The sequence below is a fragment of the Arvicanthis niloticus genome, chromosome 13 (assembly GCF_011762505.2).
Source record: "Arvicanthis niloticus isolate mArvNil1 chromosome 13, mArvNil1.pat.X, whole genome shotgun sequence".
Taxonomy (NCBI): Eukaryota; Metazoa; Chordata; class Mammalia; order Rodentia; family Muridae; genus Arvicanthis; species Arvicanthis niloticus.
The window spans coordinates 48,911,793-48,938,355 of record NC_047670.1 but is presented as its reverse complement, the minus strand read 5'-3'; the positions used below and the strand labels follow the sequence as shown (position 1 = coordinate 48,938,355).

Genomic DNA, 26,563 nt, shown 5'->3' with positions numbered 1-26,563 from the left:
TTGGCACATTCATGCATACCTGTCTTAGTTAGAGCTTCATTGCTGAGAAGAGACACCATGACCAAGGCAACTCTTATAAAGGACAATATTTAATTGAGGCTGGCTTACAGGTTCAGAGGTTCAGTCCATTATCATCAGGCAGGAAGCATGGCAGTGTGTAGGTATGTATATTGTGTGAGTATTTATGTGGTATTGTGATGTGGTGTATTTGTGGTGGTGGTGTGTGTGTGTAGTGTGTGTGTGTGAATATATTGTGGTATGTATAGTATAGTATGGATATGGATATGGATATGATGTGGTGCTTGTGAATGCGGTATAGTGTGTGTGAAAGTGCTGTGCTGTGTGTGTGAATGTGTTGTGATGTGTGTATGTGTGTGGGACAGTATATATGTGTGAATATGCAGTTACATACCGAGGCCAAAGTAGGACTTGCGGTATCTTCTTGCATCTTTTTCTGCTTTATTGCCCTGAGACAGGATCTCTGGCTGAATCGGAGCCTTGTCTTTTCAGTTAGGCTGGCAGACTAGAGTGGTCTGGAGATCTGCTTGTCTCTGCTCCTCAGTGCTGTGATTAGGCCGTGCGTACCACTGTCAGGCTTTTAAAATATGTATATGTGTATAGATATTTGAACCCATGTCCTCTGGAAGAGCTTTCAGGGCTCTTAACTTCTGACACATCTCTGCAGCCCCAGTGTGTGAGGCGGCGGATACTAGGGATACAGACTCAGGTCCTCATGCTTACAGAGCAAGCAAGCCCTATTATCAACAGAGCCATCTCCCTAGTCTCTCTCTCACCTTTTACCTGATATCTTCATTTAGCTCTAGACCACAGAACTAAACGCCTGAGCTATTTCCACACCCGAGGCTCAGAAATTACCTTCCACATTCCCCTGAACCAGGTACTACTGTCCTCTGTTACTTGGCTCAGACAGAATCCTGCCATGGAGCCAAAGCCCTGGCTGGCCTCAGACTTTCGACAATGTCCCTGCCTCTGCTGATGCTCACTCATCCATATTTGCTTCCCTCTCCTCTGTGGCATCTCTAGGGAGAGGAGCTCCTGGCTCTAAGTAACGGAGTCCAGTGTGGCTTGAGGATATGGTTCCCATACACTCCCTATCTGCTTGCTGATGAATGAAGGTGGAAAAAGATCAATAAATATCATCAGTTAGTAAATAATTAAACATCGTTCTAAGCTGCCCTTGGTACTCCGTTCTGAACTGTCTTATTCAAAGGCATTTTTTTAAAAAAGCTGAATGTGATGGTATACACCAGGAGAATAAGATCATTCTTGGGTACAAGCAGAGTTTGAGGCCAGCCTGGGCTAATGAAACCCTGCTTCAAACCACCACCACAACAACAGAATTAAAGAAATCTTTCAAAAAGCAGATGTAGCACTGTGTTCCTGCAATCTCATTACCTCGGAAGTAGAGGCAGGAGGATCAGGAGTTCAAGGTTTTGTTGGCTACAAAGTAAGTTGCAGGTTAGCCTGCTTTATATGAAACTTTGTTTCAGACAAATAAAAATTCTCATTTTGTTATTTTATTTAATCCTCAGTGTCATAGAGAACTACATTTTAAAGAAAGATTGTTTTAGATTATGTGTATGCGTGTGTCTGTGTACATGAGTGCAGGTACCGGGGAACACCAGCTATGTTGAGTCTTGGGATTGTAGTTATGGACAGTTGGAGAGTTGGGAGCCTCTGATGAGGTTGCTGTGAACCAGACTGGAGTCCTGCAAGAGCAGTATGCGTTCCTAACTTCTGAGCCATCTCTAGTCCTTATCACCATGCTCATTGAGGACTCAGGAAAGTACATGGTCACATAGATGACACACTCTGCAGCTGGAATTACAAGTCAAAAACCAACCAGGGAGGGGCTGATGAGATGACTTAGGGGGTAGAGGTGCTAACTGCTAAGCCCACCAACCTGCGTTTGTTCCCTGAAACCCGCATGGGGCTAGACAGATGGTTCATTGGTACAAAGCACACATTGTTCTTGTAGAGGATCTCACACCCCTGTGAGCAGCTTACAACTATGTACAACTCTGGCTCTTAGAGCCTCTGTGGGCACCTGTACACACACAAAAGCACACACACACACACACACACACACACAGAGAGAGAGAAACACACACACACACACACACACACACAGACAGACAGACACACACACAAAGAAACACATACATACAGTTTAAAAAGAAAACCCTCAATGGGCAGTGGTGGTGGACATCTTTAATCCCAACACATGGGAGGGAGAAACAGGAGGATCTCTGTAAGTTCAAGGCCATCCTGGTCTACAGATTGAGTTCTAGGACAGCCAGAGCTACATAAAAAATAAATAAATAAATAAAATAAAAAAAAACCCTGCTTTGAAAAAAAATCCTCTAAATAAGTACTCAAACAACAACAAAATGCCAACAGGGGAGTGATGCCCTCATTGGTGGTCACCCATGAGTCACACACAAATGTGGACAGCAACCAGAAGCAAACTAGTCCCCAGACTCACCCTTATTATCTACCTCCTGGCATTCTCCCACAAGCGTAGCCATTGTCCTGACTCCCGATACCTGCTACACGCATCTATAACTCCATAAGCATGAGGCATAGACCTTATATATCTAACTTTTCCCTTCCCGAGAATATATATATATATATATATATTTTTTTTTTTGGGGGGGGGGGGTCAAGACAGGGTTTCTCTGTGTAGCCCTGGCTGTCCTGGAACTCACTCTGTAGACCAGGCTGGCCTCGAACTCAGAAATCTGCCTGCCTCTGCCTCCCAAGTGCTGGGATTAAAGGCGTGCACCACCACCACCCGGCCCGAGATATATTTTTATATAGTCAAACCTAGCTTAGAACTATCAATGTCACATAAACTTCCCAAGCACTGGGAAAGCAAGTGAGTACTGTACCTAATTCATTCATTCATTCATTCATTCATTCATTCATTCATTCCAGTGTGTGTGTGTGTGTGTGTGTGTGAAATAGCCCAGGCTGGTACTCACTAAGTAGCTCAAGCTGGCTTTGAACTTCGGAGAATCCTGAGTTTCCCCACTGATGAGTGCCTAACTCTTATCTGACTTCTTCTGCTCAAAGTCCTCTGTAAGAGTCACCCATAGTCATTGTATGTAGTTGTAAATTATTCAGTGTCAATCCAATAGTGAATATGCCACAATTTATATAACCTTTTAATGACCTACAGGTTATCAGTACAGTTTCTACTTGAGGCCACTCCAAACAGCACCGCTAAGAACAGAAAACGGAAGTTAGGGCAGCCTCGTGGGTGTGAAAGTACTGGGCATTAAGCCCTTTAAAGCAGATTTCCAGGTTGTGCATGGTGTGGCAGCACTCTGAAGGCAGAGGCAGGCAGATCTCTGTGAGTTTGAGGCAAGCCTGGTCTTGCCTTGTCAGTGAATTCAAGGCCCGCCAGTGCTACATACTGAGGCTCTGTCTCAAGAACAACCAACCAAACAAAAACAAATAAGAAAGCAGATATCCACGTGGCAGTGAGTTTTACATCTCCACAAGAGTAGTGTACAAGCCTTCCAGTTGCTCCCTTTCTTGCCAACACTTGGCATTGTCAGATTTTCCCATTTTAGCTGTTCTGGATGTTGACCGGGGCACTTTATTTCTAAACTCCTTCCTAGCTTCTCAGATAGATCTTAGGGTTTCTGTTTTGCAGATGAGGACATCGGGGCCCCGAGAGGTGTGATAATTCGTCCAAAGACACTTAAACTTTGGCACGGACTTAGGGCTGGTATGCCAATAGGGCTGTCTGACATCAGTCATCAATTCTGCTATCCGTTCAGCTCCCTTCCGGACCTGGCCTTGTTCTGCTTCTCAGCAGTGGGAAGAGATCGGCTCTGTGGCCCAGGCTTGCGTGCCCTGGGCATGCGTGGGTCATATCCTGCCCAACTCTATCCGGAGGGCTTACAGGATTGAGAGGATGTTCAAAGTGCTTCATAAAGGGGAGATGCCCAGGGAGTGCGATGGTTGGGAAGAAATAAGGATAGGGGAGTTACAAGCAGTCGGTTTGCTCTCAGGAGGGGTGCAGCTCTGTTGGTGGAGGGAGAGCACAGCGCGCCACACAGCTGCGGCCTGGAGACCTTGAGGGTGTCTGGCAGGAAAACCAGGCGAGGGCGGCCGAATACACAACCGTCTCCAGAGCCCACCAGCAGGCCCAGGGCGGGGCGCGCAGGGGGCGGGACCTCCATAGGGGCGGGGTCACAGGCAGCTCCTAACCAATGGGCGCGCTTGGTTCAGGCCCCGCCCCTAGAGTCCGCTGCATAGTCATGAGGCGCAGGCCGGCGCTGCGTCAGCGGAAGCGGCGCGCAGCGGCTGTTTCCGACCTGATAAAGCGGCGTTGTCCCCGCGAGCTGGCCGCAGCCTCGCAGCGCTCGCACCCTGTCCGAGTAGCTGACTGACGGACCCGCCCGGCCGGCCGCCGCCGAGGGCGCAGCCGCCGCCCGGACGCCCCGCCGTCGCCTCGGTGCGCCCGGGGCCCCGCACCCCAGCCACCAGCCAGCCCCACCAGCCCCGCGGCCCCGGCCGGAGGAGACAGGTGAGCGGCCGCACCTGCCGCCCCCCCCCCTCCGCGCGGCCCGTGCCTCGAACCCGCGGCCCGACTGACCCCGCGTCTTTCCCCGCCCCCACCCGGCTGCTGCGGTGCAGCCCGCACCTGCCCTTGCTGGTCCGCATCCCGGGCCCTGCGGCCGCGGTGTGTGCACTCCTTGCACACTCGCCCGGGGCCACCCCAGCACTCACCTCCCGCCTTTAGCGTTGGGTGCGCACCCTCCTCTGCCCAGCCCTTGCTAACTTCTGGGAGTTCACCGGCTCTGGGCCCACCACCTTGAAATGCTCCTGGGTCACCGCTCTCTATCCTTGTCCCCAAACACGCACTGCTTGCAGCGCTGCTAGCTGGTGGTCTGACCCTTTGCGAGCACCTTTTATTTCCCGAAGCCCACCTCGTCCCTGGAGAAGACGGGAGCACTACGCTCCAGGTGCAGAGCCTCGGATTTGGAGAAACCCGGTCCCTCTCCCCGAGACCAATCTTCCTCCAGTCCCTTGAGCTTAACCCATTCCTCTCCAAGGTGTGCTGCGCTTGATGGGCGCCCAGAGAGCACACTCCTGCGGAGGGCTTTTCCAGGGGAGGTATGTCCAAGTTGGGGAGCCCAGCCTGCTGGTTAGTTATTCGTAATAATTCTACAAGGTGGGGCCAGCCATGGGTGGGAAGAGGTACTAGGTGCCCTGGGGAGTCAGGGTCTTGTGCTTTCCCGGCGGGATACTGATAGAGTGTGGCTTCAACTTCTGCCTTAGTCTCCCCTTCTGGTCGCCTAGCTGACCGCCCTCCCTCCGGGCCTTGCAGCTTCTTGCACTGAGGTGCTCAAAGAGTGCCTGGCAAACAGGATTTGGAAGATGAGCGATTGAAGCCATTGTTTCTAGTGATCATCTAGGCCCAGAAACTCATAGGGTGGGCCATATACCTGGGTCGCCCCACTGCACCGTGAAGTGTGTTCTAAGCAAATTCCCTGCAGCTGGCTCCACTGTCTGCTGACAGGTAGGGTGTGGTGGAAATCTTTTCCTCTGTTATTTTTCCTTGTAGTAAGAAAGCATAAGTGAAAGCCTGCAATGGTGGCACATGCCTTTAATCCCAGCACTTGGGAGGCAGAGGCAGGCGGATTTCTGAGTTCGAGGCCAGCCTGGTCTACAGAGTTCCAGGACAGCCAGGACTACACAGAGAAACCCTGTCTCAACACCCCCCCCCCCAAAAAAAAAAAAAAAGAAAGCATAAAGTGAGAAGCTGGAGGGGTGCCTTACTGCTTAAGGGTGACAAATGGCTGGTCATTAAAACTGGGAGACTCCACCAGCTTTGAAACAATGTGACTAACACCCTCTTGCTGCTTAGATCTGAATCCTGCATTAGATGGGCAAGTTAAGGCTCTGCAGAGATTTTGCAGAAGCTGCTGAGAAAGGGAGAGAGGCAGTGACCAGGGCCTGGAGCTGTGTGGGCTCCAGGTGGGAAGAGACTCCAGCATAGTGAAGAAATCAAGTGCTTTCGGGGAGAGATTGGGGAAGTAGGTCATCTGAAAATCCTACACTTGAGTGGCATTCCAGCTGATTGTGCTTGTTTTGTGACTGCTGCGGAGAAGTTGTTCTCTTGAAAGGTTTGAAATGCATGTAAGGTATATGTGGGGGTGATTTATTTGGGAAACATCCCTGCCTCAACCCAGGGACTGTGAAGGGAGGTGGCCCAGGGCCAGCACCGGGTGCCTTGGAGGATTCACTGGCTTCCTTGCAGAGATGCTGTGTGCTGCAGCTTTGGCCCTTGTTGCATCTCGGAAGCAGATCAGAGATTAGACTGGGTGATCTCCAAGGTAGCTTGCTTTTAACACCCTCCACCTTTGCTTATTGGAGAGGAGGGAGTCTGTGCTGGGGGAGCAGTAAACCCTTCTTGCCCTCATCTGACTGCCTGTAGAGCTGTTGGGGAGGAGGGGGCTATGATGCTGCAACTCCTGAGGTCTCTTGTGCAGGAACGGAGCCTCAGAAGGTATTTGAGTGGTGTTTAGGGGATGCTGAATTGATTCACCTGTGTTATCCAGAAGGCAGATGAGGGCATTGAACGAGGGTAGTGTTAGGGTTTAGGATGCCTCGGTTGCCCTGCCTTATGCCCTCTCATTGTCCGGAGGACCCTGGTGCCCCAGCTTTGGGTATCCAGCCAGGGGTGGTTTCTGACAGATTTGTGGGCTGGCATTGAATAAGAGTGGCTGGTGATCATTGTAGGTGGCAGACAACCCCAAATTGCTAGTGCCCTCCTGGGGAACACCCCTGGCAGAACTGTGCCTGTAATTTGTGGAATCAGAATGTGCTAAAAGCTGTGTTCTTGTTAAGGGTGGGTGAAGATGCTACTCTATGCTCGTCTCCTGTGGTTCCCTGGATTTTTTTTTTTTTTAATCATGATGTAATTATGTCAACGAGAGTACATACAGTGATATGCCATTAGGAGAGAGCCTCAACTGTAGACCAGGTAACACAGTGCTCAGTGGTGTCCAGCAGCGCTTCAGCAGTGGGGACAGCCTCATGGATGAAACCCATCGTGGGGGTGGAAGACCCCATAAACCAGAGTCTACAGAGGGCTCAGCTGAAGCACCTCCCCCACCAGCTCCTAGACAAGGTCTCCTTGTTTGCATTAGCGTAACTGCTCCACCAAAGTCAATGAACAAGGATCTTTTTAAATGGGAACTTTCAAAATGTGCCTCGAGTGTCCCCCCCCATCTCCTCTTCCCCCATCCCCCACTATCAAGTTCTGAGCCCCGTGATATTCCCTCTCAGAGAAACTTGAGGCCTCTTCCATGCTGGTGGAAAAGACATCTTTGTTCCCAGCCTGAGGAACCTGGTCAGGCTCAGGACAGGCACCTTCTGCTTTTTATGTGAAGGCTGGAGTGTGCCTGGGGTTTGTTATTGGTTGTGTGTGTTTGGGATTTTGTTTTTTAAAGACTGGGTCTCACATAGCTGAGACTAACCTTGGAATCCTGATACTCCTGCTTCTACCTCCGGGGTGCCTCCTCGTGACAAGTGCTGGAATTACAGTTTTGTACTCAGGTGCCTGGCTCTGAGAAGCATTTTTAAGAATAAAACATTGTAACATTAGGAAGGGTGATGCAGCAGGATTGAAAGTTCAAGTCCAGCCTGGCATATGTAGGGAGGCCCCTCTTCTTTAATATTTAAATTTTATTTTAAGTGATGTATATATGTGTGTCTTTGTATATGTGTATATATGTACATGAGAATGTAGGTGCCTGCAGAGGCCAGAGGTGTTAGCCTCCTAGCCCGATGGAGTTTGAGGTAGTTGTGAACTGTCTGATGTGGATGTTGAGAATCAAACTTGAGACCTCTGGAAAAACTTCTAACACGTAAAATACATGCTCTTAACCACTGAGCCATCCTTCTAGCCTGAGACCTATTTAAAAAGAGAAAAGATTGGATTACACAGACTCAGCAGACATAGCCCATTTGGTTTTTTTGTTCTTTGTTGTTTTGTTTTGTTTTTTTTTTGTTTGTTTGTTTTTTGTTTTTGTTTTTTTTTTTGTTTTTGTTTTTTGTTGTTTTTTTTCGAGACAGGGTTTCTCTGTATAGCCCTGGCTGTCCTGGAGCTCACTCTGTAGACCAGGCTGGCCTCGAACTCAGAAATCCGCCTGCCTCTGCCTCCCAAGTGCTGGGATTAAAGGCGTGCGCCACCACCGCCCAGCGTTTTGTTTTGTTTTTTAAAAAATTACTGTTAGCTTTCCTCATGCCCCTTTTCAAGGGGCCACTGTGTTCTCAGGTGGCCAGCCTTGTGTCCTCCATGGAGGTTGTGGGTGTCAGTGCCTCAGAAGGTCAGACAGGCAGTGTGGATAGCCGAGTGTATCCGTCTCCAGTGATGCTGTGGCTGGGCTTTTGGGAGCTGTGGGAAAGACACAGAACCTGAGGCTGGAGTGAGGACAGTCCCAAAGTCCCTGTAGTAGTAGCTCAGCTACTGCTTAGGTGTGGTGGTTGTTTGTTTGTGTTATTTACTTTATTGTTGTATGTGTATGAGTGTATTTTTTGGTGTTTTACTGTCTATGTAAAAAAGGGGCTAACCCGTTCTTTGTCTTGTTCATCCTTATTTGGTGCTAGGTGTGTCCTCCAAGTACAAGGGTCCGAGGGTGTCAGGCTGCTCACAAGTGGAACCCAGAACAGCCCTGGGATCTGCTTTATGGTTTTGATCCTTTTGTTTTTCTTTTTGAGCCAGAGTTTCTCTGTGTATCCCTGGCTGTCCTGGAACTAACTCTGTAAACCAGGCTGGCCTCAAACTCAGACATCTGCCTGCCTCTTCCTGGAAAGTGGTGGGGTTAAAGATGTTTGCCACCACTGCCCAGTTATAGTTTTGATCCTTAAGCTTAGCTTCCTTTCCTCTTTCAAGCCCAGAACTGGGAGACATTGTACAGACTAGGTCTCCTTGTCTTCAGCTGAACCTTCCCACATCTATAGAAGGGTTTTCCGAGCTGGGCAGTTTGGTAGGGAAGGGCCCTAGCATGGGACCTGCTATGCCAGGCTCTTACATGGCCAATGGACCCTATACAGCCAACCCCTGATCTGAGTTCTTGTAGTTAGTGTCTCTTGAACTTGCAGCCACATAACTTGGTTAGCTACCACATCCCCTTTTCAGACAAGGGAAAATCTTGAGTAAGAAAAGCCACACTTTGGACTAGAAGATGAAGAGACATTGAGGCGTTGAGGTGGGCATGCATTTGGCTCTGATGCAGTGGACACTGTACTTTGTGTACAAGTCCTACTGCATAATTTTATGCAGTCACTTAGATGTTGTAAGCCAAAGGATAATAAATAGCTCTCTGCTGCCAGCAACTTAGTCACCACTTGAGGGAAGTGCAGCCAATCAGCAGAGTGTGATTTTTTGGTTTGGAGTAAGGAGGAAGTATTTTTCCATCAAATTTTTGGAAGACTGGAATTGAATCAGGACCTGTGTGGGACTCGCTGCTACTACTGCAGCTCTCCATCAGGTGTGTGTGTGTGTGTGTGTGTGTGTGTGTGTGTGTGTGTGTGTGTGTGTGTATGTGTGTGTATGCGCGCGCGCGTGCAGAAACTAACACTGGGTATCTTCCTCTACAGATCACTACCTTAATTTTGAATCAAGAGTCTCCTAGTGAACCTGGGGGCTGCCATGCCAGTGAGTTCCAGGCAACCTCTTGCCTCTGCCGCCTCATCCCAATGCTCACCATGTCCAGCCCCCTGTAGTTTTGGGTTTTGGTTTTGTTTTTAACAGTTTTTAATGTCTATGCATTGGAGGTGTACACATGCAACTGTGCAAAATGTGACATCAGAACATTTTGAGTGGTGGGTCTCTCCTGCTTTTCTGTGGCCTCACATGGCAATTAACTCTACCTGCAGAGCCATGGCACTCTACCTCCATCTGTTTACTTACCTATTTATTTATTTACTGGTTTATTTTGAGACAGGTTCTCTTGTGTGTTTCCCTGGCTCTCCTGGAACTTGCTATGTGACCAGGCTGGCCTCAAACTCAGAAGTCCACCTGCTTTTGACTCCGGAGTGCTGAGATTAGAGGTGTACACTACCACCATCTACTTATTTTTTATTTTTTATTTTTTTAGGGCATGGTTTGACAGCTATAATGGAGGTAAAAATCACTTGTATTGAACAAGGCTGGGCAAGGTAGCACACACCTGCAATTCCCATACTCAAGAAGCTGAGGCAGAGAATTGCCCCAGATTTAAAGCCAGCCTGAGCTACATAATAAATTCTAGGCTAGCCTGGGGTAATGACTGACCCTGTCTCAAAATACTAGGGGAAAAGAAAATATAGAGCCAGACATGGTGGCACATACCTATAATCCTAGCACTCAGGATGCTGAGGCAGGAGGATCAAAGTTGGACATAGGGAAGACTAGCTGAATACCAAAAGAAACTCTCTTATTTACAGTAGTGGTTAAATTTCATTAAAATAGATGCCTTCCCATGTTTTTGTGCAAATGCTCTCATATAACTTTGAAAAACTTTGGACATATTTAAAAATATAGACATACCAAAACCTTTTTGTGTAGACCAGGCTGGCCTTGAACTCACAGAAATCTGCCTACCTCTGCCTCCCGAGTGCCTGGTTCCAATTTTGAATAGCTTTGAAAAGATGTCATTTGTAGTATTTGTAGGCATTTAAAAGTAAGACCCAATGCCAGACACCCTAGTGACATCATTCCCACGGTTAATGCCTCTTGGAAGAACAAGAACAAATTGTTCTTAATAGTGTCAAAGCCACCTCCCCCCCACCCCCATACTAATGGCTGTCTTCATTTCCCCCTGTGAAGTTTATTCTAATGTAACTTGTCTTTATACTGGAAAAACTTTTTATTGGTTACTTTTGTTCTTTTGTGTGACAGAAGTACATGGAAATTGTAATTCAGAACATTTCTGTAATCTTTAGGCTATGTCATCTCAGTCCAGAGAAGCAGTTTTGACTTTTGTAACTATGGTCTATGGGCTTGGTCACAGAATCATAACTCATCAGGCCCAGTGAGACGTTACAGAATGCCTTAGAACATCATGGAATTGGGTCTCTGAACAGAGTGGCTGAGTAAGGGACCTATAAGGTGTGTGTCTCAGGGAAAGGACTTACTGAACTGTCTGTCCCTGGAACCTCTGCTGCTGGAACATTCTGTGAGAACAGTCTTCTCTCTCTCTCTCTCTTTAAAGACAGAGTTTTGTACTGGTTTTGAACTTGCAGCAATTCTTCTGCCTAGCTTCCCAAGTGCTGGTATTATAAGCAGGAACCATTACTCTGTCTGACAGCCTTCTTTTTGTCTAGGTGTGGAAGAAGCATGAAGGTGACCTTGGGTTTAGATGTGGCCTGCCAGGGACTTCTCAGGCAGTTAATTTTAGGAGATACTGTGTGAAGACTGTACCTGGGGACCCTGAGAGTGTTCTTCCAGGGTATCTCCTGCTTTTACATGTCCCCTGCATATCTGAGGGACTAGGCCCTTGTTTTGTTTAGCTGTCACTGGAGATGGTCTGTCTTACACCTCACAGTATTGTGTTGCGTACTTTCTGAGTACTCCACGTGTTAAACGGCAGAAAGATGGGGGATTTCAAAGGCATTGTGTGGTTCAGTTAGGGGTTTGCATCTTTACTTGGGTTGGTTAAAATGTAAGCCTGTGGATTATGCCTTGAGTTAAAATTTAATTTGCCAGAAAAAGGAATGGCAGTAAGAGCAAGGTGGTTGGGCCTGGGGCTTCTTGGGGACTCTAGCTTAGTAATCCAGGTTTCCCATTTGCTTTTTCTCCTGCTCTAGGCCTGAGGGCGCCTGCAGGTCTCAGGTGAGAGCCATTGAGTGGATCAGGGAGAATGATGAAGAAAACCTGGACTGGGAGACTAGGGCGTTAGAACCTCTTCCTGAGAACCCAGGATGAGCTGCTGTGGAGTGCTTAACTCCTCAAATCCTGCTAAGGCGTGTAAATGTGCTGGCTTGTTGGGGTGTTTAGTAATTCAACAACAAATTGTTGTAACCTCATGCTCAGAACAGAACATGCAGTGGCTGGAGAGCATCAAATCCAGGCACTGAGGTAGTGCTGTGTGCCCAGCAGTGGGCAAGAGATTTGACTGCTTTAGAGAGCCACAGCATGGTCCAACCTTGCTTTTCACCTGTCTCTGGCATCACTGCTGCTGGGTACAGCACATGAGAGCTGGGTGTGGAGGCTCACATCTACCATCAGTGGAAGTTTGAGGTCAGCCTGGGCTACAGAGCAAGACTAAAAAACACAAACCAAAGAATGCATTCAAGATTGTTTGAGCAAGGAGATGTCAGCATAGAAAGAGGGACCCTAGCCCCTTTGTTCGAAGGGTAAGAGAAGACAACTGAAATCAAAGAATGAGGCTGTCGGAGATGTTGAGTGACCCCAGAGATGGAGCCTTGCTGGCTTATCTCCAGCACAGCAACTGTTTTTCAGTTTCCTTGGTATTTGGGGCATTAAGATGGAGGGTGGGGTCTCCTGATTTGGGGAATCTATGTGTGCTGATGGAAGGCAGGTACAGGAAAGGACAGAGGTCCTCTTGCTTTATTTCTCTAGAAATAACTGCACTCCCCTGGGCTTCCTTCCAGCATGCAAATCTCCTCCCAGTCAGGCAAGCAACAGGAATGCTCAAGTGACTGTTAGTGGTTTTTCATATCGCTTATGTAAAACTGTTTGCATCAAAGCTTGGAATAGGGAAGCCCTCCCCCGTTGAGGCCCTGTACACCTCTGTGCAGCACTCCCCTCTGATGGATGGAGTCAGGTCAAGGAATGGGCCAGCCGTTCTGCCATTGCTCAGCACCATTTGAAGGCAGTTCTGACTTGGGAAAGCTTGAACAGGGAGGTCAGATTATAGGTCAAACTGTCTTTTCCCAACAGATAGACTGTAGCTGGGTATGGTGAGGAGTAGGGTGTGTGTGTGTGTTGTGGGGAAGGCAGTGGGGATCAACAATTGTGTCCTAAGGCAAAGTACAGAGAATTGCAAAGCTATTGAAAACATTTCCACTCTTGCTGAATGAGTCACGTATATAGCTAAAGTGATCTTAATTCTGAAGAGGGTGGGGAGGGGCCTGTACCTTTTACTGTTTAGTGGGAGCTTGGCAGCTTTGTCCTGGGAGGAGTTCAGGGAGTGGCCAGCCCTGGCTTTGTGTCCTTGGCCCAGAAACCACCACGGCTCACACAGCCTTCAGTCTCTGTGTGATAACCATGGGCCCAAGGGGTATTTGTTCTTGTGGAATAGGCACTTGAAGAGTAGGAGTGACAGCCACTAACACAAAGAGCATTGAGCCCTCTGATAGAACTCAGAATGTGAAGGTTAAGTGATTTGCCCAGAGCGACATCACAGTGGCCAAGCCTGGTGCATACCCAGGGTGTATCAGGCTGCCTGGCTTATGTTCTCAAGTCAAGCACTACTTCAGGCTGTTTGTTTTCTGCCTGTGGAAGTGCCATCTTCCTTGCATTCCAGCTCCAGGCTCTTCTGCTGTTGCTACCCATGCCAAGAGAATGCCCGCTGCTGGAGGAGGCTCATCGTGGCTACTGGCTGCTCAGCTGCTGGGCTTAGACTTCTTTATTAGGAGTGTGGCAAGAAGGATCCTTGAACTGGGGGGTGGGGTACTCACTGGCTCAGTCCTTGTGTTGTCTCATTTGGTTCCCTACAGTTGTGAGGACAAGCAGCTTCCCCGTACCGTTACATGAGCCTGCCCTGGTACACAGTTCCTTCTTGTGCCGTCATTCCTATCAGGTCACCTAGGCTTTGAGCTAGGCCAGGGTTGGTTCTAAGATCTATTCTACCCTGATGATGCTTCTGTGTGGCCAGATATCTAGGCATAGTGAACCCACAGGCACAGGAACCGGACCTGGGCTGGTTTTGGAGGATGTCCAGGCAGGTGGTCCCTGGTCTGATCTGAAGGGTTTTTGTGAAATTTGTTATTGCTCTTCTTAGACCTAGAAAGGTGAACAGTACAGCGAGATAGTGTCATCTCTGCTTGTTACCCAACACCTACAACTATCTATGAGTTTCTAGTCTGAACTGCCCTTTTTGTTTTGCTTTGTCTTATCTTTGTCTTGTTATGTAGCCAATGTGTCCTCATTCTGCCTCAGTCTCCTAAACTCTGGAACTGCTGGGATCAGGCATGTGCCACTGTGACTTGAAAAGCTTGGTGGGCCTTATCTGCTAGGCAAACACTCAAGCACAGAACCATATTCCCAGCCCTGTGCTTCTAAAAAAAAATTGTTTTTGTTTTGAGCCTGGACCTCATGTAGTTGAGGCTGACCGATGAGGCTGTTTTTTTGAACTCCTGATCTCCTGCCTCCATTTCCCAAGTTCTGAGTTTATAGGCATATGGCCACCATCCCTGGCTTGTTTTTCCAGTTCTGAGTGTCATTTTTACCTAATACGCTGCACGATACTGGAATTAGGCGATGCTTAAAACCAACCAAGTGCAAAATGAAATCAGAGCAGGTTTAGAGGGAGTAGATTGCCTGTGGCAGTGTCACCAGTAATGGAGGAAGATGTGGGGCAGAAAGAAGCTCTGCCTGCAGGTCTACAGGGTAGGAGCAGCTGTGGGTGCAGACGTGTGGCATTGTCACCATTGTTATCAGCCCACACTGACAGTTTGCACCATCTCTGGCAAGGGGCACTGTGTCTTGATAAGCCTGCCAGGAGTGATGGTGGTTTGTGGTGTCAAGCCCAGATAGGGGTTTTAGGCAGATCTGTGGGAGACTGGAAGCCATCAGTACAGAGCATGGCTTCCACCTCTAGAATGGCACAGGAAAAAAGTTGAGAACAGGGGTTGTAGGCTTACTTCCTTATGCTTTGCCCAGATCCTGGTCCACTCAGTGAATTGTTGATGCCCACCCAGTTCTGCTTTGCTTTGGAGTCTTGGGCTGGCCTGGGAATAAACAGGGGCTTCCTGTTCCCATCCGTGGGCCCTTTGCTGGTGTTTTGGTGCATTGGATCTTAGTGGCTACAGGGAAGGCAGTTGTGATACTTATATTTGTACAACACTGCAAGGTAGATTAGAGAGTTCTGGTCCCAGGCTACCCCTGGGAACTGAGTGTGTTTCTAGAATGGTATACTGAATTTAGTGGGACACCAGGATCTTAGCAATACTATAGGCTATGGCCTTAAAAACAGTTTACTCCCCATGGGCTTGGAGGTTGGAGAACCAAGAGCAGGGTGCTGTGCTCTCAGATTGTCTGCTGAGGGAAGGAACATTTGGTGCTTCAAAGAGATGCCTTATGGCTATATCCTCATGCTGGAAATGGACAAGGCTTTAACCCAACCTTTTCATGAACATGAGGAAGTCACTCAGGTCTCTCATCTCTCATGATCTCATCACATCTCACTCCCCTCCTAGGAGTAGGGTTCCTGCATGTGACTGGAGGGTATGTGCTTTCCAGCCATAGCACTCTCTTTTGGTTAGTTGTGGGTTACCGTAATCACCACAGAACCTGGTTAGCATAGCATGTAGATCATTAGCATGCCTTGAAATTGTCCCTGTCCTGCAAGGGTCCAGTTTCTGCAGGCCCAGTGTGCACTGACTGCCTGAAGTGCTGAATGCGCTTTGACTCACCCTTGTTACATGGTCTGCCATAGCCTTATACTTGGGCATCTTTCTCCTTACTGTCTCTCGCCCGAGTGTGCTAAGCACAGTGTGAGATGAGGCGGGAAATGACCTTGGTCTTGTAGAGATATGACATAAGATCTCAGGGTGCTGTGTTCATCTATTCTGGGGGCCGAGCCACCATTTGGCTGCATCTGAGCAGCAGTTGCTGTTTTAAAGGGTGGAGTTGGCAGGACCTCTACTTGATTCCATTTGTCTCCATAGGTGGTGGGAAAGACAGGGTCTGGTCTTCAGCTTTCTGGGAAGTGAGACAAACCTGGTTGGTGGCCTTGTCAGAGTCCTGATGAAGGGAACATATCCCCCTGCCTCATAATCAGGAGACCAGACCGGATCCCAGTCTCTGGGGTCCTTGACTTTGGAAAGCTGTCTTCTGTGACATTTAGCACTGAGAGTTTGTTTTTGTCATTCTGTCCACCTATGGGTCTCATCTTAGAAACAACTCAGAGGAAACAGTGTCTACTCAACAGCTCAGGAGACAGATGAGACGGCTTGGCTGAACTCTTTTGGATACCTGTGGATGCCATGACACAGCTCCATTGTGTCTTGGGCTCTGCTACATGGTAACAGGTGGAAGGATGATTGATGAGATGTCTCTGTGTCACCAGCCAAGTGCTTGAAGTTTTGGGATACCATTTCAGTGTAAAGGAACTGTGCCTACGTACATCTCCCTGGTGGACTAGGTTCTTCCTTGGTCATTTAAGGAGAGAATGGTGGCCTGGACATTCTGGTCTGTGCCTGGGGTGGGCTAGAGGTGTGGTGCCTTCCTTCCTGCCAAGTTGTGTGAGTATGGACACTCCCTCAGCTTGGGGAGCTCACACCTGGAAACAGGCATGGGGAAGCCCAGTGCCCTCAGCCTCTCAGAGGTAAGTGCCCACTCTACAGCACTGCTTGCCTTCTGCGGCCCTCTGCTCCTGGCCTTTGTACCTCATGCCCATGTTCTTTTTGCCCTCTCCTTGTCCATTACCTCTTTGCCAAAGTAAGACTGCTAAGTTTTACTCCTCTTTTGATTTGTTGTTGTTGTACACCCCCCCCTCTATAGCCCAGTCTTATCTAAGTTATATAGCCCAAGGTAGACCTCAAATTCATGTGCTCAGGAGTAACTTGTCTTCTTTATCAGTGTTACTGGGTTTGGTACACAACCTCATGCATGCTAGATAAGCCCTGTAACACTAAGCTGTACCTCTAGAACTTGACCTTCAATTCTGCCTCTGTCCTGTGTACTGGGATTATAGCTGTGGGCCTCTTGCACAGTTTTGTTTGCTTGTTTTTTGTTTTTTTTTTTTATCACTAATGGCTCTATAGAGACCTGGTATATGCACAGGCATATGAGGCCATGTGTGTACAAGGGGACTGCTTCTGTGGAAAGACAGCTCCCGGTGTTGTCAGGGAGTGTGCGACCCTTTTGAGTAGACAGAGGGAAAGAGTAGAGTTAATGGTAGGACTCTGAGAAGAATTGGGGTGAGAGAGCAGCCTGCAAGGAGCTTCCACCCCTAGGGCTTGGAGCATAGGGGTGAAAGAACAGAATCACAACCATCAAAGGTAGGCTGACAAAAAGACTGAGCCTTCAACAGAGGGGTACACCTGACTGACTAATGGTGACCCTGCCTGATCTGAAAGACTGCTTGGCCATTCTCCCTTGGAGTTACTTGACATGGCCCCTGTGTGGCGAGAGCTCCTGGCTGTGAGTTGATAGGTGCTTAGGGTCTAGGGGACAAGCAGGAGGAGAGGCTAGGCCAGTGTGGCTTGAGAAGGCAGGACTCAGAGGGGTGTGGTGGGTCTGGCTACAGCTGTGACCCCCTTGGGGACATGTTCTATGACTGCTGTGAGAGCCATCCCAGGAATACTGTGAACATTGTTTGGCCCTGTTTTCCGCCAGCTGTGTGCTGGGGTGGCCTTATGCCCCCCCCACCCCCACACACACCTAGCAGACAGGTGCAGGGGATCCAAGAGCCAAGCATGACAGAGTAGGCTTAGTTTCTGGAACCTTCTAGAAGGGGCTGTGCTGGGCAACTTACTTAAGCTGAGGGGGGAGGTGACAGCATGGTTTATCTGGGTATGGGAATGTGTTGGTTATGAAATGTGAAACCAGGATCTTGCTGAGTGTGTTGCTAGTTCTGCCTTTCCTCCAGAGGGCCAGCCCTGGGTTTCTTCTCAAAACAGGGAGCTAAGGCCATGCACAGAAGGTTCAAAATAAGCAGACTCGCCACCTCTCCCAGCACAACACTTGGCCTGTCTGCGGACAGTAGCACCCCTGTGCTTCCCTCACTTGGTCTGACTGGACAAAGTGATGGTTTTACTTACAGTTGTTTATACTTCTGTCTGTCCCTCAGGATTGCTTCCAGAAAACACAGTTTGACCCATGTTCTTATATACCACCAAGTGTTTGCTGCACTCTGGAAGGATCTCAGCCTGCTGGTGACCTGGCCAGCTTCTTAGAGCTTCCTAAACTTAAAAACCATCTTTTTGCCTCAGGAGGAGGGCAGGCCTTAATATGTTGCCCTCTCCAACCCACTGCTTTTGTTCCTCTTTCTCCTTCTCATCTTCCTCCTTTTTTGGTGGTGGTGGTTGTTGTTGAGACTTGGGACTCATTGTTTAGATTATGCTGGCCTCAGACTAGCAGATATCTAACTGATCCACCTGGCTCTGCCTCCTGAATGCTGGGATCAAAGGTGTGTGCCACCATGGCCCAGCTGTGTTGTCCTTTTCCCTGGCTGCTCTTAAGTGTGTACATTTAAGTATTTTCCTACCTCAGCCTGGGGAGAGGCTGGGACCACAGGTATGTGCCACTGCCTCTGGCTTCTGTTTTCCTTTTTTTTGTTTTTTTTTTTTTGGTTTTTTTTTTTTTTTTTTGTTTTGTTTTGTTTTTTAATACTGGAAATGGAACCCAAAGCCTCATCCATATCAGCCAAGAGCTCCACCTTTGGGTTGCATCCCCAGCCCTTCTTTTGTTTTTCTTTTCTTTCTTTCTTTCTTTCTTTCTTTCTTTCTTTCTTTCTTTCTTTCCTTCCTTCCTTCCTTCCTTCCTTCCTTCTTTCTTTCAACTTAAATTGCTCAGTTAAATCCTAAAGGCAACAACAGAGTGAGAGTAGATTTTAAAAAGTACAAAAGGATGATCTCATAACCACACCACAGCAGAAAGTTCTTCGACCAGTTTTGAGGCCACATGCTGTCCTCAGCACGCTGTCCCATGGTGCTGCCATGAGTGATTCTTTGGAATCTGGTGAGAGCTATGCCTCTTTCACACAGCACAAATTGACACAGTTTTGTGTACATTTTAGTGGATGTTCATGTGTTTCCTAATACCTACCAAAGGAGGCCCCAGCTTGCCCTGTCTCTAGATAAGGTAGGCTGTTGGGCAGTTTCTGGGCTCTGGGAATGGAGGCCACAGGGTCTGGTCATCAGAGCTGTGGGAACTTGGGAGCTGGGTGGCTGGCTGCCTGTGTGCTAGGCCATTCTTTTGCTCTGTCTCCATTAGAGATCAATCCCAGGAAGGTTGCCCTTACAGCTTTTGTTGTGTTTTAATATTGTCATGTTGGCCAGGATTAATAATCTTTGTGGCCTTGAACCTCTATCCATGCCAGGTACTCACCTGTCTGCAAAGCTGTGGATTGAATACCATGCAAAGTAACTGCTGGATGCTGTTGTGACAGCCTCTTTATGGGGATATTTAGGGGAGTTAAATTAGCAGTGAGCACCACAGAAAATCAAGGTTGTCTAGAAGATCCAAGCAATGTCACACTGAAAAATGTGGCCAAGGTAAGACTTGGCAATGAGGGAGTGCAAAGTAGAATTTTCTTTTTTTCTTCTTTTTTGAGAGGTTTATTTATTTTATGTATATGAATGCTCCCTTTTCATGCATACCAGAAGAGGGAATTAGATCCATTACAGATGTGAGCCACCATGTAGTTGGTGGGTGTTGAACTCAGGACCTCTGGAAGGGCATCTCTCTGACTCTGCTGAGTCATCTCTCCAGCCCCAGAAAGTTACATTTTCAAGTCTGGACAGAGAAGCTGGGAGAATGAATGGTCAGAACCTGAAGCTTGTGGAACCCTTTGGGACCTTTTTGCCAGCACCACAGCCCTGGAGAGGAGTCCTGGTCAGATCTGCATCTGCATATCTGCCTGATCACAGAGCCAGATGTACTGCTTCAGTCATCTTTAGATACATCTTTATTTATGCTTCAGGTCATCTTTAGATATGTCTTTCAAATACATCTTCAGGTCATCTTTAACCCAACACAGTATAAATGCTGTATAAACAGCCACTATGGTGTATTGTTAGGGAATTAATGGCAAGAAAAAGAATTTCAGCTCACATGAAATTTTGTGACTATTTTTTACCTGTAGTCAGTTGGGTCAGTAGCTGTAGAAGGCAGGGATGTGGACAATAGAGCTATAGACTATGTGGATGCATGTATCTATATGACAAATGTAGTCCTTTGGACATGGTCTTGTATGATGACCATCTTATATGCATGCTCTTAGATTGAAGTCTGTTCTGTCACACTGTTGTATTGCATATGTATAAATTGCATGTGTCATGTGTCATATACTGAGTAGGCATATTGAACTAGGTGATATAGCCCTGTCACACACTTTCACTTTCTTTTGGGGATGCCTGGTTTTGGGGGCCCCAGTTCATCAGTAGTTCATGTTTTGTTTCAGTAAGAACTGGTAGGTACTGACTGCAAAGGACCAGCCTGGGGTTTGAGGCTGTCCTATCAAGAGCCCTTGAGTACTGGCCTGCCGATCAAAGATGATATTTAGCTGGCTGCTGATCATAGGGGTGGCAGGGATGGGATACCTCCTACAGGGCTGTAGGGCTGGTGTCTGCTTGCTCCAGCATTGCTCACTAGCTTCCCTTGAGACCCCTCTGCAGAGGCCACAGACAGGGACCTCCAGAGTCTTTCCGTGTGGCCACTTAGTTCCTCTTGTGATAGGAAGCCTGCTCCTATTCAGAGTGGCTTCTACAGATGTCGCACCTGGCTTCCTGGCAGGCAGGCCCAGGAGAAGGCCAGCCACAAAGGTTACTTCTGCTGTCCCTCTGTCCTTGACAGGCTGTATGTATCATTCAGCTCTTGTTTCCATGAAGAACCAAGCTGTAATGTCACTTCTTACTAGTGGCTTAGGGGCTTTGATCAGTCTACAGTTTCTTTTTTTACAAGATAGTCTCTTGCTATGTAGCCTAGGTTGGTCTTGAACTCACAATCCTGCCCCAGCCTTCTGAGAGCTGGGATTATCAATGTGTGTTACAATGGCTGGCTGTCATTTCTTCTGTGACTGAATAAAAGTCCAAGACTTAACCACCAGGTTCTTGCTAGAAGTTCTCTATTCTTTCCCCACACAGTGAGTAGCTTTTCTCAGAAGTGTATGGGACTTATCCTTCCCTCATCTCCACTAATGGTCTTTGTGCCCACGGCTCCCTTAGAGCCATTTTCTTGGGGTTGTCTGTGTATATAGGCCACAGTTTGCTAGGTTTGCACCCTGTTCCTTTGGACCACACTCCCACACTTTTCCATCTTTCCTCCTGAGATGATGGGCCATTCCTGATCTTCTCCCTGCACATCTGTGGGTTACCAGGCAGATCTCTCTGCATCTTACACTTCACTTAGCTTCCTGTGTGTTGGGTCCAGCTTCCCATTGGCTTTACATGGACTTCCTACAGAACAGTGCACACCCACTCCCCCCTCCCCCAGTCGTAGTACAATAGGTAGCTGGTGGGGTGCCCTAGGGGTAGAACAATATGTATAGACTCTGTAGGAATGATAGCTGTGAATGGACCTGCTGGGCCACCTGATGATGGGTGGGTGGAGTGGAAGAGGGCTCCCCTCATAGCTCAGTTACCTCTCCTAAAAGCAAACCTCTCAGGAGAAGCTGCTGCCACCAGCACTACTAGTTCATTTTGTATTGACAGGGCCATTCCAGTTTGTCTTTGGACTTTAGTTCAGAGTACTGTATCCTCCTATTCTGAGAGGCTTCCATGTGGGCTGGTTTATCTTTTCTGTTTTTTGTTTTTCTCCATGTCTTGGAAGTTTTCTGTCAGTCTGAAGAGCTTCCTCTGCTTTGAGATTGTACCCACTCCCTTCTGCTTGGAGAGTGCTTTGAGAGAAACCTTAGTTTGCCCTAAATCTCTGTGTTTGGAAGAATAGAGCCTATATAGTGCAGGTGGCTGCACAGCTGTGTCGGTCACCTTCCCTGAGTCAGGTGTTCCATCTGTCTAGCTCCCCATGAATGCTTGGTGTGTTCTGTGGGACTGTCTGCCTTCTGAGTGTGCAGCAAGTGCTTGTTGACCGAGCTTCCTGGCATTAGTAAACCTGGAGGAAGGGCCTGGCTCTTTCATTTCCGGCCCTTTTCTTCTCACATCACCTCTCCCTTCTCACATCACCTCTCCCTTCTCACATCACCTCTCCCTTCTCACCAATTCTCCCTGACTCACTTGTTCAGCTGACAGCAAGAGGAGTAGAGCAGGACCACTCTGGCCTTACTCCTGGAGAATTTAGCCAGTCAGGCCTCATCAGCCATACCTTCTTTCCTCTTCTGGATGTTTGAGGGCTTGAAGTTCTCCTCCCGAAGGCCCTAGACTGGTTGTGATGCACACCAAGTACCAATCCATTATGAACACCTCAGCCTCCCTGCCTTTCTCTAGGGAAGTTGGAGTCTCTGGGGATGCTACAGACAGGATGGGAGTGGAGGAAGGGAAGGGGAGGAAGGGTTCTGATACCTTTCTGCTCTTGCCTTCCTGATTCAGTTTCTTCTCTGTAAAATGAGACTAATGTTAGAGTTCCCCACACGGGATTGCTGGGAGCTAGTATAGATGGAGTTTTTAGAAAAGAAATTGGCTCATGGTAAGCACCTTGTAAGTTTCAGCTACGATTGCTGCACACCCACAGGAAACAGTTGAGTAGGCAGTGTCTGCGGGGAAATGAAAATGAGCCCAAACACACAGCTCTGCAGTTCCTGTGAGGACAAGTCTGAGGCCCAAGGATGGAAGGGTTTTCTTGCTTCTGTGTAGTTGTTGATATGTGGCGGGGCATAGCTGGACGTTCTGACCTATGGAGACACCCCTTACTGGAGAAGGAACAGGTTAGGCTCCTTTGGCTAGAGCAGGGCTAGATGGCTGGTTGGGAGGTAGAGTGAGCTAGCACTGTTTATCTCATATTAGGGAACTGGGTCCCTCCTGTTTGGAGCTAGATCCAGATTTCAAAATGCTGAGAGGTGGCTGCCAGAGGATGGTCAGCTTGCCTGGAAAGTGAGACTGGAGGTGGAGGAGGATTGGAAGGGGGCTGGAATAGCAAGGGCTGGAAGGGAGACCTCCATGTGAGTAAATAGGCTGGCCTTCAACTCCTTCATCTCCCCAGGGCTGGGATTAGGAAGCCCAGCTTACATTCATTTTTAAAGCCTTTATAGACTCCTTTAAAAAAAAAAAGTGTGTGTGTGTGTGTGTGTGTGCGTGTGCGTGTGCGTGTACGTGTACACACACGCAAATGGAGGTCAGGGACAGTTAAAGGGAGTTAGTTCTCTTTTATCACATGGGTCTGGGGATCAAACTCAAGTTCTGAGGCAAGGCAGTAGGTGTCTACTCACTGAGCCATCTCTCTGGTCCCTTCCTTTTCTACTGTGAGACAGACTTGTGGTGTAATCCAGGATGTCCTGCAACTGACTTTTCAGTAGCCCAGGCCGATTTTGATTTCAGTGCATTCCTCCTGCTTCAGCCTCCTAAGTGTCAGGATTACAGCTCTGGCCAGGACACTCTGCTTCTTTTCCCATTTATTTATTTTCAGGTTTATTAGCTACCTGAAAAAATATATTCTTTTTACAATCATCCAAATAATTTGCATATTTGTTGTAGCTGACTATCCACACTGGCAGCTCAGCTAACTGGATCAGAAGAAGCCTAGTGCCCAGCTCTGGGAGCTCCCTCCCACTTGGAGTCCTGAAGGGTTAATGCCTATGGCTCAGCTGACCTGGGGAGGGCAGAGAGGGGTTTAGTGAGATCTGATCTGCCTTGGTTGGTGTCTTTCAGGACTTTGAGCAACATGTGAACTCACCTGTCAGCAGTGTGGGGCTGTGAATCAGTACTTCCTGGGAAGACGGATGGGTTGCAGCCATGTCTTCTCCCTAAATTAGTCTTTGGAGGAACAAGTGAGATGTACTGAGTTTACAGTGTAGGGCCTTCTCCTGGGCCTTGCCTTAGTGGCTGCCTCTTGCTCTCTTTTGGCAAGATGTCTTGCTGTCCGAGGAGATTGTATGACCTGCTGGAGTCCATGCTGGTCTTGGGATACTGCTCTGCTCAAGCCATTGCTAAGTTTCTCAGTAGTCAGTGATGTAATCTGACTTGAGCAGGGCAAGCCATGGAGACAATGGGATGCTTCCAGTTGACCCTGCACTGATAATTCATTTGGTGGCTTCCACCTGAGGTGTAAGTGGGTTTGCAGAGGATGGCAGAGGTTCATGATGGGGAGGGCCACAACAGGTGACCCCAACTCTTCCCTTCATTGTGGGCTCTGACCTTTTTGCAGGGACCAGGAGCCAATACAGGTCCTGGATGTTTCTGTGGCTTTTGAAAAAACAAAAAAGGGTTATTTGGCTAGTACTTTCATTTTCTGAATTGAAAATAGTTTGAATAAGTTGGGTATGGTAGCACACACCTGTATTTCTAGGTAAGCTGAGACCAAAGGATCCTGAATGCTGGGTCAGCCCAGGTTACTTAGCAAGAGTCTGTCTCAGAAAAGAAAATAGTTTCAATAGAAGATATGTTTAAAAGAGGGGATGTGTATTGTTTAAGATTCTAGTTTAACTTTTTAAAATATTTACTTTTATTTTTATGTGTATGAGTATTTTGCCTGTGTGTACACTTGTACACCACATATATGTCTGGTGCCCAGGGAGATGGTGAGCCTCTAACATGGATGCTGGGACTTAGGTCTTAGGTCCTTTGCAAGAACAACAAGTGCTCTTAACCACTGAGCCAAGTCTCCAGCCCCTAGCTTAACTTTTTTTTTTTTAATTTGGATTTTTCGAGACAAGGTTTCTCCGTGTAGCCGTGACTGTCCTGGAACTCAGATCTGCCTGCCTCTGCCTTCCCAAGTGCTGGGATTAAAAGGCGTGTGCCACCACTGTTGAACAATCTAGATAAACTTTAATTATGTAGCAATGTATATTTGAGTACTGTGTCTGTGGAGGCCAGGAGAGGCATCAGATCCCCTTGAACTGGATTTATTTACAAGTGGTTGTGCATTGCCTGATATGGGTACTAAGAACAAACCTGGATCCTCTGCAAGTGTTCCTACCTGCTGAGCCATCTCTCCAGGCCTGTGTTGGGCTTTTAGACAGGATCTCTCTCTAACCTAGGTTGTTCTGGAACTCTCTGTAGCTCACATTGGTCTAGAACCTATGTGACCCTCCAAGTGTTAGATCTATGGGTGTGTGCTGCCATGCCCTCCCTACCCCCCAAATCTTTTTTTCAAGGTCTGTGTGTGTTTTCAAGCTTGTATGATGACCACTTCTTGCCTTGATCTGCTTTTAATGACTGCACTTGAGGTAGCCTCTTAGACCAAGTGTCTAAGGACAAGGTTGGAGCCACATTAGAGGTCCCTGTGCAGGATGCTGGCCTCTGATGCTGAAGGTCATGGCTTTTCAGAACACTCAACAAACCACATCTTTTATTGTCCCCTTGTCATCAGTTCCAGCAGAAACTGGGGAAGAAGAGAAGCTGTGAGTTCTGACCTGCTCTCCTAGAGGCTTGAGCTGGTAGCAGAGATGTGGGGATCTGGCACAGTGGAGTCACAGAGGGCTTGCTCTTGCTGGAGTTCGGAATTTTCCCCTCATGCCTTTGTGACTCTAGGTACTGTCTACCTAAGCCAACTGTGTATTTGGCTACAGAAGATCCACTAGACCTCCCTCTCTCTGTCCTTTACCCCTCCCCTTGCTGATGATCTATCCCAACTCCTGGAGCCAGTGTCTGGAATAGAAACCATGGGATGGGAGCCCACTCCTTGGCTCCAGGAATGTGGAGGCTCACTGTGTGAACCATTGCTGAAGCTTGTCATTTGGCCTTTTGAGGTTTTTCTGTGAGAACAGACTGAAATTTAATGCTTTAAATGTCCTGGCTGAGGAGAGCAAACCCTTGGGGCAGCTGCTGAGAGTGTTCCTTCTCCCCCACCTTGTTTAGCTGTGTTCCCTGCCTTAGAATTCCCTTGCTATGCTGCATTTTCTTTGTCTTTGTTGGCCTGTGGTCCTGAGCACTGCTTATATAATAGATGTGTCCTGGAGAAGCAGTGTGTAGTGGAGGCAGTGGGATGCAGGTCACACAGGCTTTACCAAAGATTACCCTGCTGGCTGTGTACCTAGAAGTACCCTGCAGATCTCTGCACACATGGGATAGGCTCTAGATTTGGGGGAGGACCTAGGCTCATCTCTGCTTTGGGGTACCTAATCTATGTATGGCTCCTTGGAGTGGCCTTTCTTGTTCCCGTGCATGATACCCTTCACTGCTGTTGTGCAGAGTTCACAGTGATAGCCCCATAGCAAAGTAGGGAGGAGTTAATTGGAGCATCCTTGAAAGGTGAGGGAGGCCCAGGAGGGCCTTTTCCTGAGATGGCTATCCCTTTTGGAGCAGGTGGACCCTGAGCTTTGTTGTCAGCTCCAGAAACCATTCTGCACAGGCCTTTGCTAGCTATCCCTCTTCACAGATTGATATATCACTTAGTTGGGTGGCTTTGGCCAGCCCCGGGAGCATGCAGGCTCTACATATCACAGTGGGCCTGGAGTGGCATTTCTAGGTAGTGGGTATCACAGAGACAGAGGAACATTGGGATGAAAAGGAGATGAAAAGTGCCTATGCCTCAGCCTCTGTCTGCAGGACTAAGGGACACAGGCCACTGGTT

At 48.1% G+C, this 26,563-nt stretch overlaps 1 protein-coding gene across 2 annotated transcripts in view; it reads left to right on the top strand.

Annotated features, from left to right (window-relative positions):
- The first annotated feature begins 4,315 nt into the window (after positions 1-4,315).
- The window catches only part of Slc45a4 (solute carrier family 45 member 4), a 72,165-nt gene continuing 49,917 nt past the window's right edge, over positions 4,316-26,563 (top strand). Inside the window, exon 1 of one of the 2 annotated variants that reach the window (XM_034516634.2) lies at positions 4,316-4,561. The gene's annotated coding sequence lies outside the window, so the exon portion shown is untranslated. Of the gene's footprint in view, positions 4,562-4,678; positions 5,152-26,563 lie in introns of those variants that run through there. The other variant, XM_076911477.1, reaches the window with a different exon arrangement.